This window comes from Lactuca saligna, chromosome 3, assembly GCF_052625555.1.
Source record: "Lactuca saligna cultivar CGN05327 chromosome 3, ASM5262555v1, whole genome shotgun sequence".
NCBI lineage: Eukaryota > Viridiplantae > Streptophyta > Magnoliopsida > Asterales > Asteraceae > Lactuca > Lactuca saligna.
The window spans coordinates 105,050,571-105,067,469 of NC_136419.1; positions in this window are offsets into that span (position 1 = coordinate 105,050,571).

Here is a 16,899-nt window from a genome sequence, read left to right on the forward strand (position 1 = left end):
CTACTCTATATATTTTCGTGTTAGATTTTATTTCAATGCATGTATTATATGCCTATAGGGCAAAAGTTTCATGTACTCAAGAAATTATTAGCAATGAAACATGGATATATATTTTATTATGATATGATTTCCCATTTGTGCTCTATAATTACTATTTCATGTTGAATTTATACACACACTTACTCATATGCACCCAATTTATCGATACTATTCTATAATCAAGAAATCATGAAGTGAAATGCATTGGATGCTCATTGTCGTTACGATCCATGACAGAAATATGCCGATGACACCAATCAGAAAGAACAATAGCACAACACCACCACCGCCACCCCCGCCGGAGATAAACTCTGCAACTTTTCAAGCGGCAGTTTCGGCAGGAGTAACAGCAGCGTTAGCCCAAATCCAAAGCAGAAATAATGGTGGAAATGGTCAAGGGATGGGAAGCTCCCGCCAAGGGATGAATCAAGGACATGTAAGGGTCTGTACTTACAAAGATGTTTTCCAATGCAAGACCCTGTACTTTCAACGGGACTGGAGGAGTCATAGCTTTAAACGATGGATCAAGAAGATGGAATTGGTTTTTGAAATATGTGAGTTTCCGGAAGAAAGTAGGGTCAAATTTGCTACCTGGACCTTTATTGATCAAGAACTGCCATGGTGGAACGGTCACATTGAATCCTTGACACTCCCTGTCGCAAACGCCATGTCCAGGGAGGAACTCAAGGAGATGATGATTGCCGAATACTATACCCGAGGGGAGGTGCAAAAGCTCGAGCAATAATTGTGGAACCTTACAGTGCAGAACTCAGATATTGACGCATATATCTCAAGCTTCAATGAGCTATCCCTCATATGTCCTGGCATGATTACATCAGAAGGAAAGAAGGTCGAGCGATTCACCTGGGGGTTGACGCCTCCCATTAAGGGCAACGTAATTGCCTCAAAACCCGAGACTTATGACAGTGCAAAGCGCTTGGCCAAAAAGCTTTACGATCACAGTGGCAAGAAAAGGACGAAAACAACTGGGGGACAAAGCAAGCAATAAGGAGGAAACAAGAAGAATTGGGGTAACAAGTGAAAGGGATAGCAGGATGCAGGGTAATCCAAGAAACCACAGACAGTAGCTGTCCATTCTACTACCGTCCCAGCTCCAGCAGCTTCATCCGCCCCAGCCTCAACTACAACAGCGCCAACCAAGTCATACGCGGGATCCAATCCCAAATGTGACACGTATAATTACCATCACTATGGGACATGCATCGATTTCCAATGCACCAACTGCAATCGATAGGGGCAAACTGCCCGGTATTGCAAGATACCACCGCAATAAAACAAACAATCCAACGACAACGACATCGGAGCTAGCCGTGCATGTTATGGATGCAGGGAAACCAGACATTTTAAATGCAACTGCCCCAAGAAAAAAAATAAGAACACAGGAAGGGTCTTAACCATGAGGAAAGGAGAAGCAGTCCAACATCCAACAGTGGTGACTGGTACGTTTCTCATCAACAACTCTTATGCGTGCATTTTATTTGATTGTGGTGCCGGATGAAGCTTAGTAACGATAAATTCAAGCACTTATTAAAACAAAACCCTCACAAATTGAACGAAACTTATATGGTCGAGATGGCCAACGGTAAAACAAAATCAACCAACGACGTCTACGTAGGGTGCACACTAATTTTAAATAATCACTCCTTCCCAATCAGTTTGATGCCTGTTAATATTAGAAGCTTTAATGTGATTGTTGGCATGGATTGGTTAAGCCCCCACCATGCTGAAATTGTGTGCCACGAGAAGGCCGTTCGCCTTCACCTACCTAAAAATGAAACTCTAACAATTTATGGTGATAAACCTAGCTCAAACCTCCGACTCATTTCTTATATCAAAGCACAAAAGTGCCTGCATAAAAAGAATCACGCCTTCCTTGCTCATGTTGTGGATAAAACAAAGGAGGAGAATAACATCAACGATATTCCTGAGGTACGTGACTTTCCCGACATATTTCCTGAGGAATTGCCTGGAATACCTCCCGAGGGCTAGGTCGATTTCCAAATCGATCTTGTACCTGGAGCTACCCTAATCGCCAAATCCCCCTACCGATTAGCTCCTGCCAAGATGCAAGATTTATCTAGTTAACTGAGTAATATTCTCATCAAAGGGTTCATCAGGATGAGTTTCTCACCTTGGGGAACTCTGGTCCTGTTTCTCAAGAAGAAAGATGGGTCTTTTCGAATGTGCATAGATTATCGAGAATTGACCAAGCTCACTGTCAAGAATTGATACCCACTCCCCCGAATCGATGATCTATTCGACCAACTCCAAGGAGCCAGTTACTTTTCTAAGATATATCTGAGATTCGGATACCATCCGCTAAGAGTCCGAGAGGAGGATATCCCAAAGACCGCTTTTCGAACCCCTTACAGATACTTTGAGTTTGTAGTCATGCCTTTTGGTCTCACTAATGCGCCAACAGCCTTTATGGATTTGATGAATAGAGTCTGCCGGCCATTTCTTGGTAACTTCGTGATTCTTTTCATCGATGATATACTCTTTTACTCTAATAGAATGGAAGAGCACGGTCAACATTTACGATAGATTTTGGGAACATTGAGAGCGGAAAAGCTTTACGCAAAATTCTTAAAATGCGAATTCTGGATTCGTAGAGTGGAATTTTTGGGTCACATAGCCAGCGAATAGGGAATACATGTGGACCCTGCCATGATCAAAGCTACTGAGGGATGGACAACCCCAAGAACCCCAACCAAGATCCGACAATTTTTATGCCTCGCCGGTTATTACCGAAGGTTTATCCAAATTTCTCCAAAATCGCCAAGCCTATCACCCCCTCACCCAGAAGAGTGCGCCTTTCCTTTGGAATAACAAACAAGAAGCTGCCTTCCAAACCCTGAAACGAGCCCTCTGCAGTGCTCGAGTGCTGTCCTTTCCAGAAGGAATAGAGAACTTCATGGTATATTGTGATGCTTCCAATCAAGGGTTAGTTTGTGTGCTTATGCAACGAGGAAAAGTGATAGCATACGCCTCATGGAAACTAAAGACCCATGAAGTAAACTACACCACCCACGACCTCAAGCTGGGAATTGTGGTCTTCGCTCTAAAGATTTGGAGACACTACCTATATGATACAAAGTGCACCATCTTCATAGATCACAAGAGCCTCCATCATACCCTGAATCAAAAAGAATTGAACACGAGGCAACGAAGATGGGTCGAATTTCTAAACGACTAGGAGTGCGAAATCAATTACCACCTAGGCAAAGCAAACGTAGTAGCTGATGCCTTAAGTCGAAAAGAGTACTCGGGTCACCGAGTAAAGACATTAACAATGACCATCCATTCTCATCTATCCTCAAAAATCAAAGAAGCCTAGCAGGAAGCCTTGAAGCTACAAAACATCACCAATGAGGCATTGCGAGGAATGGAAAAGAATATGGCGGTGAAAGAAGATAGAGCCTATTACCTTCTGGACCAAATCTGGACACCGAAGTTCGGCGGATTTCGGGACCTGATAATGAATGAGGCTCACAAAACAAGGTACTCGATCCATCCGGGTTCCGACAAGATGTACCTGTATATCAAGCAACATTATTGGTGGTTGAATATGAAAGTAGAGATTGCTACTTATGTTGGCAAGTGTCTCACTTGTTCCAAGGTTAATGTGGAGTATCAGAAGCCCTCGAGTCTACTTTAGCAACCCGAAATACCCGAGTGGAAATGGGAGAGGATAACAATGGATTATATAACCAAATTACCCAAGATTGTAGACGGTCTGGATGCTATCTTGGTGATGGTTGATCGATTGACCAAATCCACCCATTTCCTGCCAATTAAGGAGACATACAAGATGGAAAGACTAACGCGAATATACTTGAAAGAGGTGGTAAGACTTCATGGAGTCCCCATATCTATCATCTCGGATCGAGATAGTAGATTCACCTCTCGTTTTTGGCAGTCGCTCCAAAAAACATTGGGAACTCGATTGGATATGAGCACTGCCTATCACCCCCAGATAGATAGCCAAAGTGAGAGAAGAATTTAGACTTTAGAGGACATGCTCCAAGCATGTATAATAGATTTTGGCAAATCCTGGGATACCCACTTTCCCCTAGTCAATTTTCATACAATAACAGCTACCGCGCAAGCATAGGGTCGCCCCCTTCGAGGCCTTGTATGGCCGAACGTGCAGATCGCCCCTTTGTTGGGCTGAAGTGGGTGACACCCAAATAGCAAGAGGGAAAAAACTGGATATCACTCTCACCGGGCCTGAGATCATCCAAGAAACAACTGGGAAAATTATCCAAATCAGATCACGACTTCAAGCGTCCCGGGATAGACAGAAAAGTTACACAGAAAAAATGCGAAAGTCGTCATAGTTCCAAGTAGGAGACCGCGTGGTACTGAAAGTCTCTCCCTAGAAAGGGATGATCCGCTTCCGGAAACAAGGAAAGTTGAACCCGCGCTACATTGGACCATTCGAGATTCTTGCCAGAATTGGTGTCGTGGCCTATAAGCTGCAGCTACCCTCCGAGCTCAGCAACGTGCATCCCATGTTTCATGTATCAAATTTGAAAAAGTGCTTATCAGATGAAACCATTGTAATCCCGCTAGAAGAGATCGAGGTGAACGAGAATGTCTTGTTCGTGGAAGAATCAGTTGCAATCACGGACAGAAAAGTGAAACGTACTAAGAAAGTCACATCCCAATTGTAAAAGTTCGTTAGAGTGCTAAACGTGGACCTAAATTCACATGGGAATGTGAAGATCAAACGTTGTAGAAGTATCCCCACCTATTCACTAAACCTTGAAGGCTACTTCAAAGAAAAATTCTTGGACGAAATTCCCTCAAGCAAGGGATGATGTGACAACTAACAAGCTTCTGGTCAAGTCAAAGTTGAGTCAAGGTCAACAAGTCAACTTGATCAACTCAAATAGTGTTATGTGTTAGGGATTTCTTTATTTTTACTAATGTACAACTATAAATCTTAATGCAAAGTAACACTTGAAAGTTCCAAATGTTCAAAATTTAACACCCTAATGTGATTTGAGGAAGTAACGGCTCTAGAAAGTAGTATTAAGTACCCTTCGAGGGTGTAAAGCACTCAAAATGAGATGTAACTAAGTCTAAAGTCCCTACTCTATGAATAATAACATTAATAAGGGCTCCCGACAAAGTCTCTCTCAATCTCTCTCTATATATATCTCTCTCTCTCCTAAATCTCTCCAAGTATGTGAAATCTCCCCCAAATCTCTCCAAGTATGTGAAATCTCTCTGAAATCTCTCTATGAACCTTCCTCAGTATAAAACAATCCAAAACCGAAGGAGAAAACCGAAAAGGACCCTCCTGGTTCGGAACCCTCTTGTTCCTGAACCTCTTGTCCGGAACCCTCTTGGTCCTAAACCTCTTATCCGAAACCCTCTTGGTCCTAAACCTCTTGTCCATAATGCCTTCTAAGGAGCCAAGAGGAAGCACACCTTCAAAAGCCTCCCATCCAGACAATATCGCATGACTCCGGAAGTGAGAAGCACTGGAAGGTCTCGCATCTCAGAACATTGCTAGAATCGGAAAATCTTGCATTTCAGAGTCCTTAACTATTTCGCACCTCGGACCGGACTATGGGCTTCATAAGCCAAGGGGACGATCCGGAACTCCACTGTTTGCTCCAGACATCGACTTACTGACTCCGGAAAATGCTGAATGACTTCGGAAATCTGAGAAGGTGCTCCGGAATTGTGGACATGACTACAAAATCCTTCCTAAGCAATGTGGAACTTCCCTTAGACCTTCGGACCCTCGTAGGAGCATATTTCCACTTCAGATTTTTGGCATTTTCGGTCCTTTTATCATTTTACGGCATTTTGACGCCGAAAATCACACCAAACTCATATTTTTCCTATCGTAGACCCCTTAAACTTCTTTTTTTTTTGCCAAAATTAATTATTTTAAACATATTTATATTAAATAATACCCAAGATTTTAAAGAAGATTTAGAAGATAAAGGGGGTTTGACTTTATGATGTGATGCTAATTCCTCATTTCCCATGCGAATCCCAAATAATCACACATTATCCATAAGAAAATAAGCTTTACCCACCAACTTTCCATGCAAATGTCAAGTCACCCTTATCATTCCCTATAGATATGTGAACTCCATTCCTCGCTTATTCCACTCCTCACTCTTTACTTCTAGAAAACTCTCAAGAACACTCTCAACTCCTTCAAGCTCCAAGATCATATCTTCAAAGAAAATTCCCAAATTTCTTGGGTGAGTATTTTATCCTTTTTAAATAATTATTCTTTACATTATTCTAAGATTTCATTATATTTACACATAAAAAAAATCATTCTTAGGATACTATAGAGATTTAAGAATCTTCCAAGTTTTGGAGTGGGAAACTTCCTCGTCACTCTTCAAATCCACCCAGCAAACAAACCAAGGTGAGCTTCATACCCCATCTTTTTCAATATTTTATTGTTTTTAGGGGAGAATATAAGTCAAATCTTGTCTAAATCCTTGAAAAAGTTCATGTATTTGTATGTTTAGTATCTGTGTTGAGATGTTATTATATTATAACAAATATTTCATGAACGTGAGTTCAAAGATTATATGAAAAATATTAGAAATGTTTACAAAGCCACCATATAGAGAATACTTTATATACAAGAAGAGCCACCCAAGGTTTTGAATGTGTCCATTCATACCCCCTTATTTCATATCTCTATACCTAAAGATAAAAAGTTATTGAAAAACACTTATAGGATGACACAATTGCTAGGATCTTCATAGTTTCAAACGTTATGCCTCATAAATGATTGTTTTTGCAAACTTTTAGGATGTATTTCATAATTATTTGATATTAATATTTGCAGCAAGAAAATACACAAATGAAGCCTTCTTGACAGAAAAATTTGCATGTCATAAAGTTGTTGTTATAAACTCACACAAGCCAATATATATATATATATATATATATATATATATATATATATATATATATATATATATATATATATATATATAGCTCACAACTAGGCTTTTCCGATAATTTGAGTCACACATAGTCTTTTATAAAGAAAAAGGGGCTGTTTGCTGGCTTTGATAATATTGGGCCATTTTGTTAAATATTTCAAAGCGGATTGATTCCAATAAACAAAACGAACGAAACGATATATCTATTTACAACTATAGATATTATTAGTATTTATTTAGTAAATACTGAATTGCACAATGTCCTCAAAGATCGGTTAGTATTCTAGTCAGACAAAATCTTCACAATACATATATTAATACAATATTGTACACTCTAAGTCCTGTAATACTTAAATCTAGAGTCTCCTGGAGGGAGAGCGGGAATTTGTCTATAGATCTCTATGGGGTTGACACCTCGCACCTTCGCTATTCGCTACAGCTAGACCGGCCAGTCTAGGGTGACAAATGTCTTGAACAAAAACTGACGCTGGATGAACATCATAAGAGGCACTCCTTCATATTAATATGGTTATAATGACTCACTAGAATACATCAGAAACGTATTTATACAGATATCATCTTCAGTTGAAAATCAACTGTTTTTGACTACCTCAACGAGACATTTTCACACAAGTGTTATGTTTTTACCAAAACTACTATTTTACACATCAGAAAATGTAGGATTTTCTGGAGAAACGATTTGTACAATTTTGAAAATGATGATTTAAGACACACATGCAACTATACTCGATTTGAAACAAGAATTACAACTATTTGATAAAAAAATATTGGATTATTTGGATTTCTAAACTATTATCAATGTTTTTATACGCAAATGCTTATGAACTCACCAACATATTTTATGTTTACGCTTTTCAAACGACTTGTATTCTTAGGAAATCAATAAGCAGGTTATGGATCGCGGACTCTAGATTAATTTTGCTGTATTTTCGATGTTTTATATTGAAAACAAGAACATGATGTAAAACAATGTATGCTTGTTATATTAATGTATGATGTGTGGGTTTGTGATGTTTCAATTATATACAATTGTTATGATATTGTACAAATGACATCACCCGCCTCCGGACGTTTCCGCCGTTCTGGTCCGGGGGTGTGACAATTAGAAAGTAAACCATACCAAATAAGATTTAATGCATCATTTGTTATCATTAAGGCATTAGATGATTTTTTCGGTTTGTATCTCAGCGTTTTGAAACTTTCAATATAATTAAAACTATTATAGTTATTAATAGAGTTGATTTGGTATCTTGTGCTTAATCTCAGACATACATTAGAAAGGAAATCGTACACCAAAGTGTATAGTTCCTTAATAATTATTTTCCCTACACTTTAGTGAAAATATTATTAGGAATCTTTTATATATAAATAAGATTCACATATGTCAAATAAACTACATTATTTGCCTTCAAAGATCCCTTTTCTTAAAGCTGGAATATGTATACAATAAAGATGACAAAGTCATGGATAAGTTTGATTTAAAATAATTTTAAACCAAAATTGATTGCATATAGAACTTAATTTTATTTATAAAATGTTGATATTTACTTTGTAATTCTATTAAGAGCTTTAGTCTCAGAAATAGAAGTCAATCATTTTAGAATATGAGTATTCTCGTTATGAAAACGACCTAGTAAATAATCAAACATTTAAATAAATAACTAAGACATACATATTTAGACATGCTAAATTTAAAAAATACATTGTTCCAAAACAAACATTATTTTATTCTACAAGCAATTTATGTTCTAAGCAAAAATAATAAACTAAACTTCGAGAGTGTAGTTCCAACTTGCTTGTGCTCAGCTAGTTACTCTTCTGTAAATATTTGCAATCAAGTTACAAATATTAGATTAACATTCAAGTACCAAGTACTTGAGAGCTACTCGAAAAGTATGAGTTATATCTAGTAGATACTTGAAGTACTAGTCTCTTTTAGCCTTTCTTTCTAGATAAGAGGAGCAGTACCTCTACTGGTGTCCAGTTTCTTCACAAAAGGAACAAGATCCATCTATGTGAGCCTTATTGGATTTCTTGGGCTTCAAGATGTTTATTCCATAAAATATGGGCCTTTTAGATCACACTGGATGACTCTTTTAGCCTTGCACTATTCCAACGAAATATCACTATATTTATTTGAATATTGTTTAACATGTTATATCATAATATATATGTTTTAATTATGCAATACTTCCTAGAAGTCATGAATAACTATTCCTAGCTTGATGTTAGAAGCATCTTGAGCATCACAATTATGCCTTTACTAGGTAACATATTCAGGTCTATTGCCCAAAGCAATTTGTTTGGGAATAGGTCCTTTAAGTGTATACAATTTCACATCTCTCACGAGATTGTCTCTTAAGACATGAACTCATTCATTGAAGTTGTATCTATTGAATGGTATTGTTTCATTAAGTCATTTAAAGAAAGATGACATTTCATGGTTATGAGAGTGGATTAGATATCTACAAAAACTTTAACAAAATTCATTTAGTATGTTCAATATTTAATCTTTAATAATTAATACCTGTTTTAGTTTCTAAAAACATTAATTATCAAAGTCTAGGATCCAAGTTGCAAAACAAATAAATGGTTAATTATCCTTTATCCCATTCATCCTAATTCAACTGGGTAGATATCAATTATCAATTATATATTATCATATAACTCCTAGATTAAGGGATCAATAATAACAAATTTAATTAGACATGTTTGATCCCATTTATGCCTCGAAACTCTCTTGCTTAGGTATCATTTATCACAAAGGATTTCCGATCAAATCATCCAATTTGAAAAACTTGTGTAATCGGGCTATAACTTAGTTATTGAAATCGCGAAAACAACTCATCCATCAAAAGATAACACTAAGCAGTTAGGTATTCTTTATCCCACTAGTGCATACAACAGATATGCGAGTGTTCTTTAAAAGAGATTGCATAGATTTGAGGTTTGTAATGAGTTTTTGATGTTTTATAATTCAAGTTTAAAAAAAATTATATCATGGTTATTGCATGAATTCAATAATCCATGGTATACCTTTTAAAAATCTCATTTTTATGAAGAAATCACATTTTACCAATGTTCCTTTTATAAAACCTGATTTTATAAAATTGATGTAATCAAAGTTTTAAATTAATAACTAGTATTAAGTTATATCGTTTAAGCACTATAGAACATTTGAAAACCTTTTAATAAACCTTCATTTGATAAAATAAAGTTTGGAGTTTGATACTTTTATAAATCTCTATTTTAAAGTTATACAATTTACATGCCGAAATTTTACCGGTTACTAGTTTTAGCGATAAAGCTTGTTTTATTGTAAAACTATTTTTAACATCGTATGTTAAAAGGCAAATTTCATTAAAACCAAACTCCTTGTTATGTTTATTAATGTTCAAATATTATTTTGCATTTGAAAAAACTAATTTATCAACATTAACATAATAATAATAACATAAATATAAAACAACACAAGAATGCATAACAATTATAATATATGTGCATAAACGAAGCCATTAACTAGTAATAATTTTGTGATTCATCACAAAATTATCAAGTCCATTCCTAAAGGGATATAAGGCACCTTTATCTTGTAAAGTCTTCATGTGCTCCCACTTGCTTCAACACCTTGTAGCAAGTTTATAAAAATAATTTTATAAAGTTTGTGAAACATTAATAGAATCAAGTTTATAAACTTTTGATCTTCAAAATGGCCACCATCTTCATGCTTGTTATATTTTTTTATAAAATAAACTATTTCTAAAACTAATCTATTACTTACAAAAATTAACAAATGAAGACTATTTCTTTAATTATTACATATCATATGAATAAATAAATAGTTACAATCGTTTTAAATAAATCAACACATGTAAAACACAAAGGGCATCCTTATACATCAATATTCAAGAGAATGGAGGAGAAGGAGGGCATGCAAAACTCAAAATTTGGCAGCCCCATAGAGAGCAAGGAGCTCTCAGTTTTGGCCCTCCAAAGAAGAAGAAGAAGAATGCTTGTATGATGTAAGTTCTTATGCTTCCATACCTTAGCTTTTATACTACCCAAAAGCTAATACATAAGCTTTCATAAAGTAAGTCAAAGCATGGCTTATGGAGACAAGCATGCAGGTGGAGTAGACAAGGCATGCATGCCTTGTCCCCTTCAAAATTCCGACCTTATGGTCATTAGATGGAACCAAATGATGTTCCATAACTAGTGTATACATGTTTAAATATATGTATACCAACTTCACACAAAAGGCTATCATTTGTATAAAGTGATTCATATATTCAAACAATAGTCATATATATATATATATATATATATATATATATATATATATATATATATATATATATATATATATATATATATATATATATATATATATATATATATATCTTATATATAAAACTACCTTTTATATAAATAAACTCTAACTAGTTTATTAAGATATAAATATAACTCATAAATAATCATACTTTATTATTTATTTAATAAGTTGTTATTTCTCCAATAAGTATTATTTCCATAAATAATAAATTCCCAATCAGTAAAATATTATTTCCATGAAATAATAATTTTCTAATTAAATGCAAGCATTGATATATTTATTAATAATCAAATTATACTGATAAATAATAAATCGAAGGTAGCTTGCTATATTGTATGATCCTATAGGATTATATATTTTAAGCAATATCATCCTATAATGACTCTTGGGCATACAAGATCTTTCAAAGCTATTTTCTTTGATTCTAATAGCTCCAACGATCATATATGGTCCATTTTATGGTCCAAATGGATAAAGTTTCCAAATTTATCCGTTGAAACCTTCCAAGGGATCAAGATCTCAATTCAAGTGTCAATAAAAGGGAAAAAACAAAACATGGATTAATCATTAAGAACTAAACCTATAATTTCTCTTATCCATCAATACTAGAATGGTTCCTAGTATCATTACTAACATAAATATTTATCGTTTATATACATGCATGTCCAATGCATGTCTTGAACTCCTATTATGTCAAAACAAGGTTTTTATGACCATGATTCCATGCCTGACACCAAAACTCATTCCTACTTTAGATCCAAAACACCAAATACCCCAAATGGTGTAGAGATTCATAAAGTTACCATCTTTATGAGATCTTACCACTCAAACTCATCAGGAGATGAAGAATAAAGGAGAAAACTAGATGTCTAGCAACTTACCACCAAAACGGTTGAGTCTTGGACACTCACGAAGATCCAAAAGACAATGTAGAAAATGAATATGATGCTTGCAAGGTGAATCTTCACACAAAAGTCTTCCTTCTTCAAAAACAACCATAAATACCAAAAATAAATTTACAAATGTAATGGAGGCTAACATTACGGTTTCTAATATTCGGAAGTAGATGTAGATTGAATGATCATGGAACCTTAGCCATAATGTCCTTTAAATTGGGCCTAAAGCCCAAGGATTAGGGTTTCCGCAAAAACAGATGCAATGTCATGGCACCTATAGCCACGTCATGGCCGATCATATAGTTCTCACGATCATAAAAACACAACCATGCCGTGGTGATGCTCCACCACGTCCTGGCCACCTAAAAATGAAAGTTTAACATTCTGAAAATAACTCATACCTAGAACACGTGTTAAAACTCTCCCCCAATTGAACTAGATTTTGTGCTTAAAATCCTACTCAGTTAGAATATCAGTTGCACTAACAGAATCCATATGATCCTTCCAACCTATTTGTATTATAACACATTCAAATCAAATTCGAGATAGCCAAATGATGTCAGTAACAATCCAAACACATGAAATCATTCAAGTGTAACATCCCTCTCTCTCCCCCTCAACTATGCAAACCCACTCAAAGAGAACTACTCAAACCCGTAAACATCTCAAAGTTGCGACTGAAGTAATTTATACCTCACTGAATCGGGAATCCATCAACCTAAAATTTCTAGGGACACACATAGTGACTTATGATCATCCATTTGAAACCGCCTAAAAATTCTCAGGTACACATTTGACTTCCTGCCAAGTCATCACCATCCCACCGCTCCCACAAGCATGTCAATGGTCAATCCGAAATTAAATCTTGGGCAACATACATACTCCCATTCGCTCAGGTGTGCAATTTAACTAACAATTCGTCCATGATTCCTATAATGAACTCTACCACTAACAACTCATCCCACTCGAAATTGATCTTCAACCAATGAATAAATTCCACTAAGGAAATGGCGATAGAAAACCATGACTTTTCTAACAAGTCAAATTCATAGCAAAACCCGACCCATATCTGTTGGCTACTCAGCCATCAATGGTATTCACATACTGCTCGAATTACCCAGTTTAAGCAAAATACCAAACAAACTACACCATATGGATGTCCACAAAATAACTACCGACCTAACACATAAGTAAAATCCACGAGGTTCCATGACATGTCGTGATACCATCCAACCATTGGAATGAGGAGCTCACGGTTCCTCACCGTTCTTGTCATCACCCAATCTCAGCCATGAAAATTCCAAACTAGCGTCTGGTGGGCCTATAAACATACGTCCATCATCCTACCGACCTACAGGAACCCAATCAACGTCCAACTTAAAACTTACCAAAACCACATTAGCCATAGCATCCCCACCATACGTAGCCCTTATGTAGTCCTACAACCATTACTGGTACGACCTAACTTACCCAATAAATGCTACAAGCCAAGTCGTAGGCCTACCACACTTACACAACAATCTTGGGCCCAACCCATAGTCTTGTAGAATACCTACAAGAACACCTAGAAAAAGATCAATGTGAGCTGGTCCACTAGCATATTGGACCCAATCACGCATCCGGGTCGTGCTTCGAAACCTAAACATTCATAAAAAAAAAGTACAGACATAGAGGTCCTAACACACCCTTCAAATTGAACCTAGACACAAATCCAAAACGCACCCTTATCTCTGCTTCACGTCCCTGAATATGATAATCTGAATCGTTAACATTTTATTCACTGGTTACAACAGACAATGAGAACTATTCCTTGCATGAGCCAAGAATAACACCATAACCTAAAACCAACTATCCTCTTGTCCTAAGATACAAAAAAATCAAGTTGATCTGCACTTGAAAATATTTTCGATACTCCCAAGTAGTTCTTCCTTTTCCCCCCACCCCCCCCCCCCCACCCCCCACACACACACACATACTTGGACTCACTCACTTCGTAATGACTTCAAGAATTTCACTATATGTCCATATAACATAGCAACAACTCCTTAAGATTTCTAATTTGTGATCACAATTCATATTAATAAACATTCCAACCATAAAACCCTTTCAAATTACTATTCCAATCTTGAATAATCGGAAAGATCCTATAATTGCTCAACTAATTGAACGAAACTTCAAGTTTGAAGGAAAACTCGATAATTAATTTGGATGCTATTATAACTGAGATTGAATTGTCTCATTTCCAATCCTACATGCATTGCTTGTCGAAATTATATGTCGCACAGATCTGAGGCCCTTCCAGAAAATTGGTCAACGTTGCTCTGACACTCTATCCAGGGGTCCAAAATATTCATTGCTTCGTACTTAAAGAAATATTAATGTACCCAAATCTTGGTTAACTGATACTAATCGACAATTTTTGAACAATCTCAACCACTAAACAAAACCCATGCGAAAGTGCATCTACCACATCCTGAAGTAGGGTTAATAAATCAACAATAACTCTACCGTTACTAATCAAGGTTGTAGAACTCGCTAGTCGGTACCTGCTCGGCCGACTGGGGAGTAGCGAGTACCCGGGAGTACTCGGGGATTACTCGGATTCGGTAATTCATGTAGAAATATTTTTTAGAAAATTATATATGTCAAAATCATAAGTTAAAATCATAATTTGATTGAAATATATAACCAAAATTAGATACATGTGAATACATAAAAACTGAAATAGACATAATTATCTCACTACGTGGATAATTACTGAAAATTTAAGATATACATGTAGTAATAATCACATGTATGTGTTAAATAATAAATCATTAAGTGCATTATACATATTAATCTTGAAATTCTTGATTTTTTTCTCTTTTTATGATAATTTTGACCCTTTGACCGAGTTTGACCGATTTTGATCGAGTTGGCCGAGTTTGACCAAGTAGGCCCGAGTTTGACCGAGTTTATTCGATTTTTGACCGAGTTTGACCGATTTTTGGCCGATTTTGACTGAATCCGAGTTTTTTGGCCGAGTTGACATTACTCGCCTCGGTGGAGGGCCGATTCCGAGTAATCGGCCGAGTAGGCTGAGTTTTGCAACACTGTTACTAATGATAGCAATTGGTTCAACAAGCAAACCAACCCTTAAATTAGTATACAACCTGAGCGGTACACGCTATTTTTAACTCTATTTCGTATCCAAAAAGGGACAGTCAGCTACAACGAGATACTTGTCTAGAAGCTTCTGATGCAAGGACCATGCATACAACCCTGAAAGCATGAATCTGATAGTAACTCACCCTACACCAACTTATGAGCAATCCATTAATCCACTCCACCATAAAAGATATCAACATACTCGAATACTATAAATCCAACAAACTAACACTTCAACTTCCTCTGAACCATTATGCTGGAACCATCAAAAATAAATCTAGTTACTGATCCTTCAAGCAAAAGAATTAGTCCTCCCCCACTCAGGGCTTACTCCCTCATTGGTCAATGTATTCCACGTCGAAGCCTAAAACCAATTCATCCAAATACCCTCTAAACATGTCTCTTAGTATTCAAAATGGCATATAACATTTCTTGAATAATAACCAATGATTACAAAGAAATCGTAAACCTCATTGGAGACGTCAAAAACTTTCCCAACATTAGAGCTTCCAACCCTTCACGAAAGATCTTCATACCTTTTGATTTAATAAGCACCCCGAAGGTTGAATCTTTGGTCCATTAAAACCTACAGATGCTAACATAATAGCTCTAACATGCTAACTATACGAATGAATTTCCATTTATTGGCACGAAACTAATCAAGTAAATATCCATTGTAGATAAAATTGAAGATCAAATTCATACCAGTGTTTTATTGTGATCCAACCTTGACCTCCTGCTAGACGATAGGTGTTAGGGCTTGTACAGTCTCTCCTACAGTCCGAAAGGCTGTAGTTTGCTCCTCGAACATGGAAATCAGCATGTCGGTGATTTGACCAATGATACCACGAAACTCTTCTTGTATTATATGTGAACCCTCAATGGTAATCCAACCACGTAACCATGTGCCATTTGTATAAATATTGAAGGACTCTAAATCCCGCCCAGACATCAAAATCCTATTAAACAAGACCAAAGTGTCATCTCATAACAAAAATTTCATCATTAATCCATCACACTTTACCCACTATACAGAAACACGCACATAAATTCTCTACTGGCTTCTCAGAATCCTCGTGAATTTCATCGTTTCGAGTATAGATCATGTGCTTCCAGTAGTACAGGCACCATACTACCTTTCACACCTGTCCATACTTTCCTCAAGAATCGTTGCGAATCTTCTAAGTCACCTCCTCATAACGGTACTCCAAAACCAACTAAACAGTGCATCGTTCATACTAAAGCACTTCCTATGCTCTCCTAGGATCTTGACCTCACCCTGTCATTAGTTGCTGAAAGATCCCTACCAATGTTAGGTAACTACTTTATGAATACAATTACATGCAACCAAGCATAAATAATCCTTCAACTGAAAGACTCAAGTCTACAACAGCTGGAGTCAAACAAGAGTTATGCAATAGGGCTAAATCAATGAGTCTAAGTGTCACACCCCGAAAACCGAAGGCGGAAACATTTCCGGGGCGGACTCCACGTTGAGTATCAAATC